This window comes from Nerophis ophidion, linkage group LG17 (genome assembly GCF_033978795.1).
Source record: "Nerophis ophidion isolate RoL-2023_Sa linkage group LG17, RoL_Noph_v1.0, whole genome shotgun sequence".
Classification (NCBI taxonomy): Eukaryota; Metazoa; Chordata; class Actinopteri; order Syngnathiformes; family Syngnathidae; genus Nerophis; species Nerophis ophidion.
In genome coordinates, this window is record NC_084627.1 from 42,129,152 (window position 1) to 42,142,965 (window position 13,814).

A 13,814-nucleotide genomic window follows, 5' to 3' on the forward strand; every position below is an offset into this window, starting at 1 on the left:
AATAAATAGCCAACCATTTATTGTCAGAATGTCATACAGGAACATTTTTACAAAGTATATTGAATGTACACCATTTTTTTTTTTTGCTGTAAACCTTTATTGAAAGTTTATCTTGAAATGAAATTTGCCGCAAAGTCTCCTCCACTGATCTCTGATCAGCATGTAACAACTTTCAGGTAAAATCTGCACTTTTAAGAGGAACTTTTGGAATGTTGTCTATCTTTCACAATTCTTATGAGACAGGCAGTCATATGGTTTCTCTTTTTTTGCCAGGCATTCTAACTCCTAAATCAAAGTAGCTCCTCTGCATTAACGCCTATCATATCACTAATACTTGGTTAATATGCACATTACGATGTGTAAATAGAGTATTATTGTTGTTTAGATGTTTTTTAGAATGCTTTATTGGGGCAATAGTGGACTCCGGTGAGCCACCTCCTACTTGTCGTATTGACTAGAATACCTAAAAGAAACAAAAGTGCTCTTGTCTCTCATAATGATTGTGAATTTCCAAAAAAGTGCAGTTCTCCTTTAAGGTGCAGGGGTATATACGCTCCAAATAAGTTGTGTTTTGCAACTATGCTTGATGAATGATGTGTTTTGGGGGTTTTATCACATGAGTAATGTACTTAATAATGCAACAATTGTTTGTCATTATTCACATGTGTTAACTCATCAAATATGACAGCCTGTATTTATACATGATTAATACAATAATTGTTTTTGACTACTCACATGAGCTAATGCATTGGTGTTAAACTCAGGGCCCGGGGACCAGATCTCGTCCGCCGCGTTATTTTAAATGGCCCACGAAAGCCTTGAAATAATGTGCGTACTTCATCTTTCTAATTAAATGTATTCATTGTTTTCATTTTGAAAAAACAATGTAATGGATCAAATAAGTGTGTAATACTCTCTGATCATGCATCAAATATTATTTTATTGTTGAGTTTTTTCAGAACGGCAACCAATTTAGTGCTGTTTATTTCTTTATTTATCTATTTATTTATTTATTTATGTATATATTCCCCTCATAATAATAAATCTAAACATAATAATAGTGAATAGTTAGATTTTCGGTTATGAGAAAAGACCAATAATATTTAGAAAATGATTGTAAGTTTAAGCTTTAAATTGCCACAGCAAAACTTTGACATATAAATGTCAGTCAAAGACAACTCTTTTTTGCAAACTTGGCGGTTTTTCCAGAGAAATAAGAATTAATTTGTGGTACGTTTACATTTACTGTTAGCAAGTTCTAAAATCCTCAAATGATCACCATTTGTACGTCACGTGATATCCCCCCTTTTACTTACCCCCGCTTCCACCTTTCACCCATCCTTGGTGAATAATGCAGCTGCACATCAGCGTTGTGCCTGTTTCAATGTTAATGTTTTGTCCTTGTCACCATGAATGGCTCACTATGCTCCATCGTGGCTGATCAGTGTCACGTCACAGGGAACTAAAGCCAGCAAGCAGAATTCACCAAAGTCTAGTCAGTCAGAAGCTTTCATTTGCTTTAAGCATTGCAGCTGAAACACTCTTTAATGCAGATTAATACCCATCATCATTATTAGTCTGATTTACAAAAGTAACCTAATTAGCGCATCTGCAGTGCAGAATGACTCTGTGAAGAGGCGGAGCCGACGGTCCGACAGAGAGGCAGGGCAAGCTAGAGCCCGGCCCAAGATGGCGACGAGGAGGCAGGGATGGCGAGCGAGCGGCAAGGTGGGGCGTGCCGGGAGCGACGCCACAAACAAGATCAGGTGTGTGGATCGCACACCTGTACAAGATTAACTCAGCTCCTCTGGCTGTATAAAAGGGGAGAAGGAGGAGAGAACGGGGCTGGGGATGGTGCGGAGAGAGAGAAAAACATACAACAGAGACAGAGCGGAAGAGGCAGACTGAAGTACGTGCTGCTGAAAAGGAGACGGCGGAGCTAGCTAGAATGCTAACGGCTAACAACAATTAACCATATTTGGCACCCAACCTGGCTGGACCATAGGAGGCGGGGGAGGGCGATCCCCTGTGGGCTCTCGTTGGCGCTCTGGCCGGCCTCGCAGCAAGCAGCCGACAACAACTACGACTCCTGCAGGTATTGGCGGACCAGGCGAGGGTGGAAGTTTAAGAAAATGGTACAGAAGAAGAAAAAGTTGAAGAAAATGATACAGAAGAAGAAGAAGTTGAAGAAAATGACATAGAAGTTGAAGAACTTCAAGATAATGATACGGAAGTTGGAGAATTTCAAGAAAATTAAACAGAAGTTGAAAAAAAAGACAAAGAAGAAGACGAAGTAGAAGAAGAAAAAGAAGAACAAGACAAAGAAGAACAATAAGAAGACAAAGACGAAGAAGAAGACAAAGACGAAGAAGAAAAAGACGAAATGGAAGAAAATGAAGAGGAAGAAAAAGAAGAACGAGGGAAAAATGAAGAGAAGACCGGGGGCACAGGTGGCCGTGGCAGTCATTTCCTGCCCCTTCAAGAAAAGGAGGGGGGAGCATGCTCAGCCGGGCGGAAGCCCGGCTTGTGTCTGGCGATGGAGGACTGTGGAGAGGCGGAGCCGACAGTGTGACAGAGAGGCAGGGCACGCTGGAGGCCGGCCCAAGATGGCGGCGAGGAGGCGGGGATGGCGAGCGAGTGGCGAGGCAGGGCGTGCTGGGAGCGACGCCACAAATAAGATCAGGTGTGTGGATCACGCACCTGTACATGATTAACGTATCTCCTCTCGCTAGTGATGGTGCGGAGCGAGAGAAAAACATACAACGACGGAGACGGAGCACAAGAGGCGGACTGAAGTACGTGCTGCTGAAAAGGAGACGGCGGAGCGAGCAGCAGAGGTAGACGGGAGACGCAGAGCGACCCGACCGCAAACAAGTTTGTGTTGAAAAATAAAGCCAGTCAAACCTGCGCAAAGTCATGTCCTTCCTTGGTGGTCCATGGAACCCGCAAGACGACGGCTTGAGACTGTCACAGACTCCATATTCCTGAAACGTCTCCGGCAAAGTATTTCTGGCAGTTTATCCAAGTACAATGAGAAGTTGATCTGGTAGTGACTGGTTGCAGAATAAGCAAGTCAATATCGAAGTTTGTAGGATGCAATACAAAAAAACATATTGAAACAACATGAACTATTTTGCAGGAAGGAATTTTATTTTGACCAGAAGCACTTCCATCACCTACTCAGTGGCCTAGTGGTTAGAGTGTCCACCCTGATATCGGTAGGTTGGGAGTTCAAACCCCGGCCGACTCATACTAAAGACTATAATAATAGGACCCATTATCTCCCTGCTTGGCACTCAGCATCAAGGGTTGGAATTGGGGGTCAAATTACCACAAATGATTCCCGGGCGCGGCACCGCTGCTGCCCACTGCTCCCCTCACCTCCCAGGGGGTGAATAAGGGGATGGGTCAAATGCAGAGGACAAATTTCACCACACCTAGTGTGTGTGTGACAATCATTGGTACTTTAACTTTAACTTAAAGTGCTACCAACACAAAAGGAGTACTTTCAGAATAATTGCTTATAAGTAATCACACAACTTTGTGTTCCCATGAGTTCAGCTCGCCCTGCTGTCTTTGTTCTTATCAAGCAAAAGGCCTACCGCTTGTAAACCTGTGATGGGATGCGACGTGGAGGTGTCGGTTTCTTTGATCTATTGGACAGCCACAGGAAGACCTTGTCATGACCCGAGATCTACAAAGCAGAGAGGGGGCAGACCTGACACCGCTCCACGCACCTTTATTTTGAACTGTTAATGACCAAGTAGGTAGCTGTTTATGATCCCCCTCCCCTTAGAAACAGCTGCAGCCATGTAATCAGAAAATGCCCAAATAAATGAGGAGGTGTGGAGCTCCCTACTCAGAGCAAGGGACGACACTGTATGAGGGCACAGGTCGACGCGCTCTCCTAATAAGCTAAATTTAATTCTGTCTCTGTCCGATTCCTTGCTTCTTGTCTTGTCTAATAGATGTAATCAGTGTTTGAACCTGACAAGTACCAGATCCACTTTCATGTTCGTTAAGAAAAACAGACATTTTATTGTTAACATGAACATGAGTCTCTTTGCTCGTGCAAAACGAAATATGAGTGATATGTCAAATTTGTAGATGTAAATTCACATTGTCAACACATTCTACGCAAATATCACCATTGATGTTTTGAATGTGGAAGATGAAAGTGAAAGTTTGTTCCAGTTGACCCATTGACACATGAAATGTTTTCTACCTGATATCTCACTTAGAGACTTTATATTCATGTCCAAATCCTTATCGCTCCAAAATACACAAGTTGGTTTTGGCTCCTCTGTAAAGTGCAATGGGATTTTTTTTTACGGAACTTACCTGCACAAACAGACTGCAGGCAGTAGTATTTCAACAGCTTGAACCCAAATATATGAACTTGAATATAAGTACAGTGGAGCCTCGATTTATAAACTTAAGTTCTTGAACGGGGTGCATCAATAGAAAATGTTGTGCTTACCGACCTCGAAGCAATTTTATTTGGTACATGGTGTAATGACCAGTGTGTGACTAGTAGATGGCAGTCACACATAAGAGATAGGTATAGACTGCCAGATGATGCCAGTAAACAACACCAAAACTTTAAATGTTCCGTTGAGGATATAGAACATTACACACGAGGCTCAAAAATATGTCAAGATGTTTTAGTACGACTTTGGTAAGCTATGAAGTCGCACCCCTTGATGGATTGTCGGAGCATTACAGCTACCATAGTCAGACGTACTGTGCTTCAACATACAGTATTACAATAGTGTGTATATGAGGACCGCAAAAGGGCACTTATGAGGAGACATTATCTGGGGTTTACAAAACCAAATTTTATTACCTTCTGGTACGTGCTGATGTGTATTTGGGATCTGCATAAGTCCTGAAAGTGTGCGCGCGTCCGCCTTTGTAGTCCTTGGCGAGACCATAGTTGATAAGCTTCTTATTTTTCTCTATCTTCTTGTGATGTGACATTCATCCTCCACTGTTACCATTTCTAATATAAAGTAGTGTAAAGTTATAACTTATATCTGTCAGTAAACTGGCCATGAAAGCACTAAAATATACCGGCGTAGTGGGTTTACCTTATTTACCTAAGGAACTTTAGTTATTAGAAAGTTCCGGTGGGACGGTTTTTCCACGGGACACATTTCGGCCGTTGTTGTTGTTCCCGGATGAGGAGACGTTATTGATTGAAGTAAAGTCTGAATGTCATTAAAACAGTTAGCGCCATCTTTTGACACTTCTTCCACTCCCGTCCTTGCACGCTACACCGCTACAACAAATATGACGGGAAGAAGACGCTGTCCAAGTGGAGGCACGTAAATAAGACCTCCCACAAAACGACCCATCCCGGAGAGACTGTGAGAAGTTAGTAAAACATCATCTATGCAACATTTTGAGCAAAGAACCACCATTACATATTATGTAGACCACAAGGAAATCTTTGAAATATGCTTTTTGTACGAAAAAAATTTGGCAGTGCTCCTTATAATCCCGTGCGCCCTATGGTCCGAATGACACAGTACAGCTTTGTTATGGCAGTACATGTTTACAATGCAATGAAATGGAGTCAACACATAACCAATGTTGTCCGGCAACAGACATGTATCAACATGATTGGGTCTTGCATGGTGGTTTGGAGCTGCATGAGTTCTACCGGGGCTGCTGACATGTGTGTCAGAATAATAGGTTGATTGGCAACACTAAATTGGCCCTAGTGTGTGAATGTGAGTGTGAATGTTGTCTGTCTATCTGTGTTGGCCCTGCGATGAGGTGGCGATTTGTCCAGGGTGTACCCCGCCCTCCGCCCGATTGTAGCTGAGATAGGCGCCAGCGCCCCCTGTGACCCCAAAAGGGAATAAGCGGTAGAAAATAGATGGATGAATGGAAGTTATCACAAAACTTTCTGTTTACATGAGTTCCCGGTGAGAGGAGACAAAAGCGGTCTTTGATCTTACCAAGCAAAAGGCTTGTAAAACTCCACTGTGTACGAAGGGAAGCGACATGAAGGTGTCGGTTTATTTGATCTATTGTGATCCACAGGAAGATCTTGTCTTGACCCCAGATCTACAAAGCGTAGAGGAAGCAGGCAAGCTCCAGGCATCTTTTCTTTGAACTGTTTTGTGACCGAGGGCAACGGCTGTTTATGACCCCTTCTCCCTTTAGAAACAGCTGTTGCCATGTAATCAGGGAAATTCCAAATAAAAGAGGAGGTTTGCAATCCTTTCGTCAGAGTGTTGGACGACATTGTACAAGAGTACAGGTGTACACGCTCTCCTCATTGAGCTAAATTGAATCCTGTCTCTGATTAATTCCTTGCTTCTTGTCCGTTTATTAGATGTCATCGGTGTTCGAACCTGACAATGTGGTTCATTGAGGGAAAAATGGATTACATCACGCATTGTGATATTCTGGAGAAGCCAAGTACTTCATCTTTGATCTGTGGCGCGAAGGAAGAGGACAATATTAAAACTGTGTTGGACAATTCATAAAATATTCACATTTTGGACACTGAAGTGTTCTGACTTGTGCTGACAACTATTTACACAATTCTCATGTTCACTAGACGGTAAATCAATACTGCTCTAAAGAAAGTGACATCCGAGGGGTGCACCCACTTTTTGTGAGATACCATAGGTGTCGGTGGGATGTTTGCACGTGTGTGTGTGTGTGTGTGTGTGTGTGTACTTGTATTTTTACCCTTCTTGAGACATCAAAAAGGAAAATTACCTTCCATATGAGGACCGGTGAACAAGTTAGGACCCAAATCATGGTCCCAATATGGAAATAATAGAGAGCCAAATAATAGAATCTGTGAACATTGCTCCAATGTCAGTTTTTTGTTTGTTTGTTGATTTCATGTGTTAAAAAGCAATTAAAAGCAAAAATAAAATAAAATAACATAACTAAAAGCAGTCTTTTTCTTACTATGTGACAACTTTTTTCTTATAAAAATTGGTAACTATTTGTCATATTCTTTCTGTTTCTGTAATATTGCAATATTTTCTCGTAAAGTTATTATTTTTTATGTAAAATTGTTACTTTTTAATGCAAAAGGGTGACATTTGTCATACAAAATTCTGACTTTTATCACAATATTGCCAACTTTTTTGTTGTTCTCGTAAAACAGAGACATTTTTGGAGTAAAATTATGACTTTAGTCATTATTTTGCCATCAAAAATTCTGATAATTATTATATTGTTGCCAAAATGTTGAAATTTTCTTATAAAATTGTGACTTTTCTCGAGTAAAATGACCAGTCTTTTCGCAAAATAGCTCAAATCGTAAGCTTTTCCTGTAAAATTGCGGCGGTTATTGAGTAAAATGCCAACTTGTATCATGATATTGCACAAATGTTCAGATTTTCTTGTAAAATTTTGACTTGCGTGTAAAATTACAACAAGAAAATGTGTGTGTGTGTGTGTGTGTGTGTGTGTGTGTGTGTGTGTGTGTGTGTGTGTGTGTGTGTGTGTGTGTGTGTGTGTGTGTGTGTACTTGTATTTTTACCCTTCTTGAGACATCAAGAAGGAAAATTACCTTCCATATGAGGACCGGTGAACAAGTTAGGACCCAAATCATGGTCCCAATATGGAAATAATAGAGAGCCAAATAATAAAATCTGTGAACATTGCTCCAATGTCAGTTTTTTGTTTGTTTGTTGATTTCATGTGTTAAAAAGCAATTAAAAGCAAAAATAAAATCAAATAACATAACTAAAAGCAGTCTTGTTCTTACTATGTGACAACTTTTTTCTTATAAAAATTGGTAACTATTTGTCATATTCTTTCTGTTTCTGTAATATTGCAATATTTTCTCGTAAAGTTATTATTTTTTATGTAAAATTGTTACTTTTTAATGCAAAAGGGTGACATTTGTCATACAAAATTCTGACTTTTATCACAATATTGCCAACTTTTTTGTTGTTCTCGTAAAACAGAGACATTTTTGGAGTAAAATGATGACTTTAGTCATTATTTTGCCATCGAAAATTCTGATATTTATTATATTGTTGCCAAAATGTTGAAATTTTCTTATAAAATTGAGACTTTTCTCAAGTAAAATGACCAGTCTTTTCGCAAAATAGCTCAAATCGTAAGCTTTTCTTGTAAAATTGCGGCGGTTATTGAGTAAAATGCCAACTTGTATCATAATATTGCACAAATGTTCAGATTTTCTTGTAAAATGTTGACTTGCGTGTAAAATTACAACAAGAAAGTGTGTGTGTGTGTGTGTGTGTGTGTGTTCTGCATCAATCAAGTCGCCCGCTATGAGAGCAGGCTGGTTTCCATTACCCATTTAATCATCCTCCATCAAACAAACACCAGAGGACCTTGAAATCACTTAGGCCACTTACACACACACAGACACACACACACACTGTTTAGGCTCTGATGTTTAAGTACAGTGGTACCTTGAGAAAAGCAGCATGGTGGTCATTCTGAGTTGGTATTTCAGCTTAAAGTGGCAGTAGAGTGAAAAACAACTTGCCTCTATATTGAAGATATGATCATATTTATCTGCTTTACAACACCAAAAAAGTTCCAAAGTTTGTGAGTAAATAGGTATGATCAAAATAGTTTCAATTCCACAAAGATTCCTGAGCAATTTTGAGAGCTAATGAGCTAGCCAGTCACGTGATCTGAGACGTAGAGGAGGAACCACGGATCCCTTCCCCATCAACAACAATGCCGATAACACAGACTTTGTGAGAGCCAACAAGCATTATTTTAGGAAAATGTTATGATCCAGAACTTTATATTTTTGAACCTGAACATAAGGAGGATGAGCTACAAGTTTTAGAAGCTATGCTGAACAGATCCAGCTGCCCGGATCGTTTGTTATTTGGATTTTTGGGTTTGTTGGGTACTTCCTGGTTTGTTCTGTCGTCATGGTTGCATACTTGTTTCACCTGTTCCTTGTTTCCGGACTCTCACCTGTTTGTTGATTAACATCCTTATTTAAGCCTGCCTTTTCCGTTCACTCGTTCTCTCCTCGTTGTTTAGTGAACATACGGTTCGTGTTTCACTAGTGACGACTCGGCTACCTGCTTTGGACTCGTTAGCTTACGTGCTTAGCCTTTTGTGCTCCCTAGCTCCCATGCTAGCGTTTTGTTTTGCCTGTTGTGCCTCGAGCAAGTATTCTGTTTGTTTCCCTAGCTCACATTCTAGTAACTCTTTGTTTGCCTTTTCTGCCTTAGCACCAGTGGTTTTGTTCCTAGTCTGTTTTTAGTTTTAATAAATCATTATTTCTCACCTGTCCGCTGTGTCCGAGCCCGATCTGCATCCAGGAAGAACCCCTCTCGCATCACGATGCCCGCCAAACGTCACACATGTAGCATTATTGATTGATTGAAACTTTTATTAGCAGATTGCACAGTTCAGTACATATTCCGTACAATTGACCACTAAATGGTAACACCCGAATAAGTTTTTCAACTTGTTTAAGTCGGGGTCCACATTAATCAATTCATGGTAAGTGTTGAACAAGAAATACAAACTAAAAACATAATAAAACTTTAGCTTGAAAAACCCATTTATCAACAATATCCTGAAACGCCGCCGGCTTGGCAGGGCCCGAGCTCACCTAAAATGGACTGATGCAAAGTGGAAAGGTGTTCTTTGGTCTGACGAGTCCACATTTCAAATTATATTTGGAAACTGTGTCCTCCGGAACATAGAGGAAAATAACCATCTGGATTGTTATAGGCGCAAAGTTCAAAAGGTGTATTAGTGCCCAAGTCATGGGTAACTTACACACCTGTGAAGGCACCATTAATGTTGAAAGGTCCATACAGGTTTTGGAGCAACATATATTGTCATCCAAGCACTGTTATCATGGACGCCCCTGCTTATTTCAGCAAGACAGTGCCAATTGTTGACGTCTTTGACCTAATGAATGGTTCATTACAATCTTTGGACGGTTTGTAGTGTGAAACATGACAAAATGCAGAGCCTTATTTACTTCAACGATTGCACTCAAGTGAAAGATTATTTTAATCACATTTCCACATTCTTTGGATTCACATCCGTGCGCACTTGTGCAGCGCAACTCTTGAGGCCTCGAGGAGTGAGGATTACCAACTTACTCGCACACAAACGCACCATATAATTGGGGAGTGTAAATGGCCCATCTGTGGGATAGGTTCCAGCCTGCCCGTGACCATGAACTGAATTCATGGCTAATAATGTCTCCTGTTGACATGACAACAGCAAAGCAAAACAAGTCGTTTGCTGGCAGCAGCAGCTTTGAAGTCTGGGAGTCTAATTAGGCTCGGCGCAACCTCTGCTCTGATTACATAACCACCAATGTGGTGAGATAGCAGACTTGTGTTTGTAGTACCAAGATGAGAGTGAGACCAGAACCATTGAACGGTCTCTCATGGCTTCATTACAGCCTCAACTGGAAGCTGAGGATCCATCAGCCTCAGATGATCACCCGTGTGCACGTGTCCATCACTGCTCTTTTCTTATCCCCACCTTCACCCCCGCATCCTCCTTGTCACTTGCAAAGTGCAGGAGGTCATGTGATTTATATAATCCTAGCCCCACTCTGCATGGTGATCATCTCCGCCTTTTAATTGTTTGGTCTTATATCAGTGATTATTACATTTTAACAGAAGGTAGAACGTGTAGGTAGAACATGTTAAAACAGAAAATAAGCAGATATTAACAGTAAATAAACAAGTACATAATAATACATTTATACAGTTTGTCCCTCATAATGGGTACAAAGTAATAGGTGTACACATGACACAATATGTTACTGCATAGGTCAGCAGAGTAATTAGGAATCTTTGTTTGTTTACTTACTACTAAAAGACAAGTTGTTTAGTATGTTGTCTAGTTGTTTTTTAAATGCAATAAGAAACATATATTTATACATCATGTAAAATATACATGATGTAAGTATGTATATATCATGCAGTAACATTCATGATAACATGTAATATATACATGATGTAAGTATATATATAATGTGGTGACATTCATAATAACATGTAATATATACATGATGTAAGTATATCAATCAATCAATCAATGTTTACTTATATAGCCCTAAATCACTAGTGTCTCAAAGGGCTGCACAAACCACCACGACATCCTTGGTAGGCCCACATAAGGGCAAGGAAAACTCACAACCAGTGGGACGTCTGTGACAATAATGATTATGAGAACCTTAGAGAGGAGGAAAGCAATGGATGTCGAGCGGGTCTAACATGATACTGTGAAAGTTCAATCCACAATGGATCCAACACAGTCGCGAGAGTCCAGTCCAAAGCGGGTCCAACTCAGCAGCGAGAGTCCCGTTCACAGCGGAGCCAGCAGGAAACCATCCCAAGCGGAGGCGGCTCAGCAGCGCAGAGATGTCGAGGCGGATCAGCAGCGCAGAGATGTCCCCAGCCGATACACAGGCAAGCGGTACATGGCCACCGGATCGGACCGGACCCCCTCCACAGGGGAGAGTGGGACATAGAAGAAAAAGAAAAGAAACAGCAGATCAACTGGTCTAAAAAGGGAGTCTATTTAAAGGCTACAGTATACAAATGAGTTTTAAGGTGAGACTTAAATGCTTCTACTGAGGTGGCATCTCGAACTGTTACCGGGAGGGCATTCCAGAGTACTGGAGCCCGAACGGAAAACGCTCTATAGCCCGCAGACTTTTTTTGGGCTTTGGGAATCACTAACAAGCCGGAGTCCTTTGAACGCAGATTTCTTGCCGGGACATATGGTACAATACAATCGGCAAGATAGGATGGAGCTAGACCGTGTAGTATTTTATACGTAAGTAGTAAAACCTTAAAGTCACATCTTAAGTGCACAGGAAGCCAGTGCAGGTGAGCCAGTACAGGCGTAATGTGATCAAACTTTCTTGTTCTTGTCAAAAGTCTAGCAGCCGCATTTTGTACCAACTGTAATCTTTTAATGCTAGACATGGGGAGACCCGAAAATAATACGTTACAGTAGTCGAGGCGAGACGTAACAAACGCATGGATAATGATCTCAGCGTCTTTAGTGGACAGAATGGAGCGAATTTTAGCGATATTACGGAGATGAAAGAAGGCCGTTTTAGTAACGCTTTTAATGTGTGCCTCAAAGGAGAGAGTTGGGTCGAAGATAATACCCAGATTCTTTACCGTGTCGCCTTGTTTAATTGTTTGGTTGTCAAATGTTAGAGTTGTATTATTAAATAGAGTTCGGTGTCTAGCAGGACCGATAATCAGCATTTCCGTTTTTTTGGCGTTGAGTTGCAAAAAGTTAGCGGACATCCATTGTTTAATTTCATGAAGACACGCCTCCAGCTGACTACAATCCGGCGTGTTGGTCAGCTTTAGGGGCATGTAGAGTTGGGTGTCATCAGCATAACAGTGAAAGCTAACACCGTATTTGCGTATGATGTCACCTAGCGGCAGCATGTAGATGCTGAAGAGTGCAGGGCCAAGGACCGAACCCTGGGGAACTCCACACGTTACCTTAACGTAGTCCGAGGTCACATTGTTATGGGAGACACACTGCATCCTATCAGTAAGATAAGAGTTAAACCAAGACAGGGCTAAGTCTGACATACCAATTCGTGTTTTGATACGTTCTAATAAAATATTATGATCGACGGTATCGAAAGCAGCGCTAAGATCGAGGAGCAGCATATATATATGTAGTATCTAGTAACATTCATAATAACATGTAGTATTTAGGTGTTTTGATCATTTGTGTTTATAGGAACTGGAGTGCACTTTGCAACTACATCCTTCATTGTGATCAGACTGAATTAGCTCCACAAGACTTACTCCAAGGTCACCAGGGCTCCAATCAAAGTGTTTAATTTGTATCTCCACAGTATTGATAATAAGGATGGCGGTCCATGACTTCCCACACATAGAACATTACTTCACTCTCCCTTCACCTTCTTCCCACCTCATCACCTCACTTCCCCTCTCCCCATCCTTCTTTTGGTACCCTCCTCCCAACACTTCTTTTTCTTCTTCTTCTTTTCTTCCTCTTCTTCTCCTCTCACCACCTTTGCCTCCTCCCCTCATGTCTGTCTGGGCTGAATTGGAGCAACATCTTCATCCTGGCTCACACACGTGACGGGAATGTCTTAGCAAACCCACACACACACACACACACACACACACACACACACACACACACACACACACACTCACACACAGTGATGCAAGCTCATCATCATGCAGTCATTCAGCTGGCATTGGATTGCATGCTGCTAATTGGCTGCCAAGCAGAAGGTGTGAGTGTGTGTGTGTGTGTGTGTGTGTGTGTGTGTGTGTGTGTGTGTGTGTTTGTTTGTGAGTGTGTGTTTCTGTGTATGTGTATAAATGTGTGTATGTGTGTGTTTGTGTGAATGTGTACGTGTAAGTGTGTGCGCGTATGTGTGTAGGAGTGTGTATGTGTGTGCGTGTGTTTGTGTGAATGTGTACGTGTGTGTGTGTGTGTGTGTGTTTGTTTGTGAGTGTGTGTGTCTGTGTATGTGTATAAATGTGTGTATGTGTGTGTTCGTGTGAATGTGTACGTGTATGTGTGTGTGTGGGTTAGTGTGTGCGCGTATGTGTGTAGGAGTGTGTGTGTGTGTGTGTGTGTGCGTGCGTGTGTGTGTGTGTTTGTGTGAATGTGTACGTGTATGTGTGTGTGTGTGTGTGTAAGTGTGTGCGTGTAGGAGTGTGTATATGTGTGCGTGTGTGTGTGTGCATGTGTGTGAATTTGTATGTGCGTGCGTGTGTGTGTGTGTTTGTGTGAATGTGTACGTGTATGTGTGTGTGTAAGTGTGTGCGCGTATGTGTGTAGGAGTG